Source organism: Triticum urartu, chromosome 7 (assembly GCF_003073215.2).
Source record: "Triticum urartu cultivar G1812 chromosome 7, Tu2.1, whole genome shotgun sequence".
NCBI lineage: Eukaryota > Viridiplantae > Streptophyta > Magnoliopsida > Poales > Poaceae > Triticum > Triticum urartu.
Window position 1 is genome coordinate 682,329,119 of NC_053028.1, and position 5,234 is coordinate 682,334,352.

At 41.2% G+C, this 5,234-nt stretch overlaps 1 pseudogene; it reads left to right on the plus strand.

Annotated features, from left to right (window-relative positions):
• The first annotated feature begins 1,865 nt into the window (after positions 1-1,865).
• Positions 1,866-3,182, plus strand: LOC125519396 (annotated as a pseudogene).
• Positions 3,183-5,234: the final 2,052 nt, after the last annotated feature.

Genomic DNA, 5,234 nt, shown 5'->3' on the forward strand with positions numbered 1-5,234 from the left:
TAATTAAGTAGTACTAGCTACGACCGCGCATCTTTTTAATTCTAGTTCCAATACCATTATCATGCTTGATTAATTATTATCTGATTGAATTCTATTCTCGTAAAGTGCATGAGGCAGACGTCAGGGAATAATTTATGTGCATACTACGTTTGTGCGAACATCTGCATTATGACATCTGAAAGGACCAAATCTGCAAGACAACTTTGGGTACGTTTGCCAGAACACTATTCACAATTTTTATATCATTATCTAACATACATACACACAACTAATATATTCATATGATCTCTCTTTAAAGATGTCGGAAATGCGGGATGAGCTCCTACCAAAGGATCGCATACGAGCACTTCAAGAGGAACTGGCAGGATTTTTGCTTGACCAGGTCAGAAATCCCGAAAGAGAATACCATTACATCTAATGCCTTCATGTAATGATCTGTAAATTGTAGGAGAAATTGTATATATAGTCCCTCTGTCTGGTAAAGAGTGTACGTTTAGCTTCAAAAAATTTCCACAAAAGTGTGTACTTTTATCTTCCCAATGCACTTTAAAGTAGAAAAAAATAATTCTCTCTTGTCACACGGTAATCAAGATCAATAACAAGCTGTACATGGTCTTCTTAATTTGTACATGCACTTAGCTCATTGGGGTTGCTTAATTAAAGAAGAGAGTGATGATGGTTGCATTTTTCCAATGCATTTTTCACTTTACTCCATAATTTGTCCTAAAATCTCTAGATGTACACTCTTCATCGGATGGAGGGAGTATGTGTGTATGAATGGTCGTATGAGAAATTCGATGATATATATATGATCGATTCTACGAGAAATTTTGTTTATACATGCATAACGTGTACAGTATGTAGCAGCGTAAAATATGTTTGAAATAAAAAAGAATTAAATTGAAAACAAAAAATTAAAAGAAAAAATAAACCATAAACCCCTTAACCTTTTAGTCCCGGTTGGCGTCACCAACCGGGACTAAATGACCCCCAACCCCCGGTGCGGGCTCGTGCCACGTGGTGGTGCTTTGGTCCTGGATCGTGACGAATCGGGACTAAGAGGGAGGGCTTTAGTCCCCACTCTTTAGTCCCGGTTGGTGAACCGGGATTAAAGGCCCTTATGAACCAGGACTAATGGCTAATTCTACACTAGTGAAGCTTTGTCCTAGTAATGTAGGTGGCTTCAGATTTACTAATGTATTACTTTGTATGATCTTTATAAATAATTAATAAAATGGCTGCATGCATCGCTCAGATGCAGAGGCTGGGATCCTCCTTTTCTTAGAAAAAAGAAATTATACAGGATCAGGCCCCTCAGTGGTGGACGCAATAGCCCTAATTATGTGTGTAGGTGTTCTTGCATATAGTTCTGTATAGGGATTACAGGTATATATGTGATTGAGTGAGAGAGTCAGAAGATCACCCAACTATATGGAATGCGCCAATGCCATTTTCGCTATCAGCAAAAACATATTTCTAAACTTTTAGAATTGACACGCTATTTCCATTTAATTTTTATTTTCTTTTTATAAAAGATATAAGTTTTGGGTAAGTTGGAACTGGAATCCGTCAGGGAGCAGGTGTCACAATTCAGCTTGTATGGAGTTCATCGTGGTGAGTTTGTGGTATTGGAATCCATCATGGAATAGTAGGGCCGAACAATTGTGTTTCACCTATATATCGCTGTCCCTTCTCGGGCGGCAGTCTCCCAATCGTAAAATTCTGTTCGCCAAGTTGTCGTCAATTGTTCGCACCACCCGCCGTTGTCCTTACTGCTGCCTCTCGAATCGCTCCGTCGCCGTTGTCTCTCCCCGGGTCTCCCGTAGTCCCGCGCTTAGTATATCTGCCTCACCTAGACAGCAGCCATGGCCGCGTCCCAGAGCTCAGCAACGAGGACGGCCTCTACCTGCGCCCCGGAGACTGCGCATGGGACGCACCTATTCAAGATCCAAGGGTACAGCCTGTACAGAGGCTTCGGCGTCGGCAAGGTCATCCAGTCCGCTACCTTTGCTGTCGGCGGCTACGACTGGTGCGTCCACTTGTACCCTGACGGTGAAACGGAAGACCATAAAGATTGGTTGGCTGTCGACCTCCTGCTCCAGACTGATAACACTGAGGTGAGGGCGCTCTTCCATATTTGGCCGGTCGACCAGGCCACACAGCCTCCCGCGCCCGGGCCAAACCCCAATAATGCTACACTTACGGGCAAAAGGCGCACGGAATCACCTACGCGCAGAGATGGATTCTTCTGTTTGGTGCTCAGGTTTTTTACTTTGCGTGAATTCCGGCTCGCTAGTTCTCTCGTTTGGCCACCTCAGCCCGTAGGCACCATTTCCGTAGCAGCAGCCAGTAAGTGTAGCATTATTGGGCCAAACCCTTACCAGACAGAACCGTTGGTGTTTGACAGTCGTGGCAATGCAGGCCACTGCTGGGGCAATCCATATTTCTTGAGGAAGTGTGAAATTGGAAGGTATATTATGGACGACATTCTTCTCATCGAGTGCAGTCTTACAGTGATCAAGTTCAAGGAGGCACACAGGTGGTGGATGCCAAGATTAACGCCGAGGTCCAAGTGCCACCGTCCGATGTGGTGGATAACCTCGGTACATTGCTGGAGGCTACAGAGGGAGCAGATGTGTCTTTCAAGGTCAAAGTCAAACATGAAGTTTTCCCAGCTCATAAGATCATCCTCGCAATGCGCCATGCGGTCGCCGGTCTTTAGAGTGGAGTTCTACGGGCCACTCAAAGACGAACAAAGGCACAGCATAACCGTTGAAGATATGCAACCCACAACTTTCAGAGGACTGCTTCACTTCATTTACTAAGATACGTTGCCTCCGTTGGATGACCTCAACTCTGATGAGTATCAAGAATTGCTTAGGCATTTACTTGTTGCTGCAGATATGTATGGTATGGAAAGGATGAAGTTGATGTGTGAGAGAAAACTTTGCGAGGTTCTTTCTACTGGGACTGTGGCAACCACCTTAGCTCTAGCTGACCAGCATCATTGCAGCAAGCTCAAAGATGCTTGCATTGAATATATCATCTCTTCGAACAGAAAGGTTGATGTGATGGCAAGTAAAGGGTATGAGCACCTGAAAAGGACTTGTCCTACAATCATTGTTGATATATGGGAGAAAGCAGCTAACACCACAAATTTTAGTATGCTGACTGTGGATTAAATTTAGCATACTTACTTCAGTTGAGACCTTTGCAAACCTTAGATTAGTTTGTTTTTTCTTAAATTCTCGGAGATCTTCTCGACAAGGGTTAGTTTTGCAAAATGTATGTCTCCCCTGTGATAATTTGTTAACCTGTACATGAACCTATATATGCTAGATCAGTATCATCCTTAAATATGTTTTGATATGTAGACTAGTACATTTACTGTTTCTGTTTTACCCTTTAGGTGCTCTTTTAATTTCTTGATTGAAGCAGTGAGTGATTAACTACCATGACTACATCGATGGTGTAATATGACGAAGCTTTAGCAAATATCAGTATTATGGAAAGTTATTGATCAGTTCTGAAGTTCTCGGTGATGCCGTGATGCCAATTATACAATGTATAATATGTATGTTAAAATACCAATGTCTTAGTTGTTCACATCATTGTTTCAATCTTAAATTTTAGTTTGCATTTTGTTACCAGATGTTCTATTTCTTTTAGAGTTTGGTAAAACTCTGAAACCATAGTTTCCACTTCGAGAAGTTTGAGATTTTGAAACAAAACCTGTGCAGATTCCAAAAGCACTACTTTGTCTCGTTAGCCTCCTTGTCCTGTGTTTTTTATTTGCCTAGTACAACTCTACACTGTTGAGTCAAAGAACTTGCATTGACACTATTTCGACTTCACATGGTGCTTTCCCTGCGATATTTTCTGCAGCCTACCTCCACTCTTCAATGGTGAATAAAAGCTAAGGGCCTCTTTGATTCAAAAGATTTTCTTATGGTTTTTGGAGGATTGGAAAGCTCAAGATTTTTATTCCTATGATGGCCATTTGATTCGTAAGATTGAATCCTAATATGAATTTTTACTAATATAAGGAATCATGTGTACTACACATTTCATAAGAAATCTGGCATCCACCACAACCACTTGGCAAAACAATTCATGTGGTGCTATCAAACAAACTCAATTCCTGTAGGATTTGAATGGGCATGCCATTCTATTCATGAGTTTTTTTCTCTGTTCTTGCATTTTGACAATCCTGCAAAACAAAGAGGCCCTCCTCCTGATGGGTTCTTAGTGGAGAGATTTCTATAGATATATTGGCCTTGAACTTGCAAGCTAACAAGATGCTTAGTTCATTCGAAGGGAGATTTACTTGGTTTTATGGTTCCATTTCTTGTCATTCTATGATATCCGGGGGCACTGTTTTTGGCCCTCAACTCTTTTTTTTGGCTTAGTTGTTGAAATATCTCACATGATTATCTCTCCTAGCGCATGATGTATTCTGTTAGGGATAGTTGTTGCTTAGAGATAGGATTGTAACCATTTAAATTCATCTCTATCTCTCTATCTCTTGTACTCCAAGTTATATATGCGCCACCACGGGATAAGCCCCATTCAATCAATAAATACCCACACGGCCCCCTCAGGAGGGTAGAACGCTTCCCATAATTTCTACATGGTAATCGGAGCTGCCTCTTTCAGTACGTTCTGATATAATTAATCATTTGCACTGCACATTTCATAGGAAAACCGGCATTCGCACTTGAAAAAAAATCCTTTTGTTTTTCCTATGATGCTATCAAACAAACTTAATTCCTGTAGGATTTGAATGGGCTTGACATTCTATTCATGAGTTTTGTTTTCTGTTCTTGCGTTTTGACAATCCTGCAAAACAAAGAGGCCTTTCTTTTGATGGGTTCTTAGTGGAGAGATTTCTATAAGGACGTGACTAACTTCCGGACGGCAGGAATTTAGCGATAGGTGCGGAGGATTGATAGAGTATTGAGTATTGATGCATCGAGTGTACGCAGACCGGTTCTTTCACGTAAACTCCACCTCCCTTTTACCATATATATGCATGCATGCAGAAAAAGACAAAATTAATGATGTCATCCTAGATTCCTTTTAATTTCAAAAATCAAAATATTTTGTAGCTCAAACCGTCGCCCTGATTGAAAAACCGTCTTCACATAAAAGATTCGTTGCGAGGAGAGCTTCGAAACTAGATCCCATGTTGTTATGTTTCGTCGAAAAAAATTCGGGTCAAAAGTTATCAGATC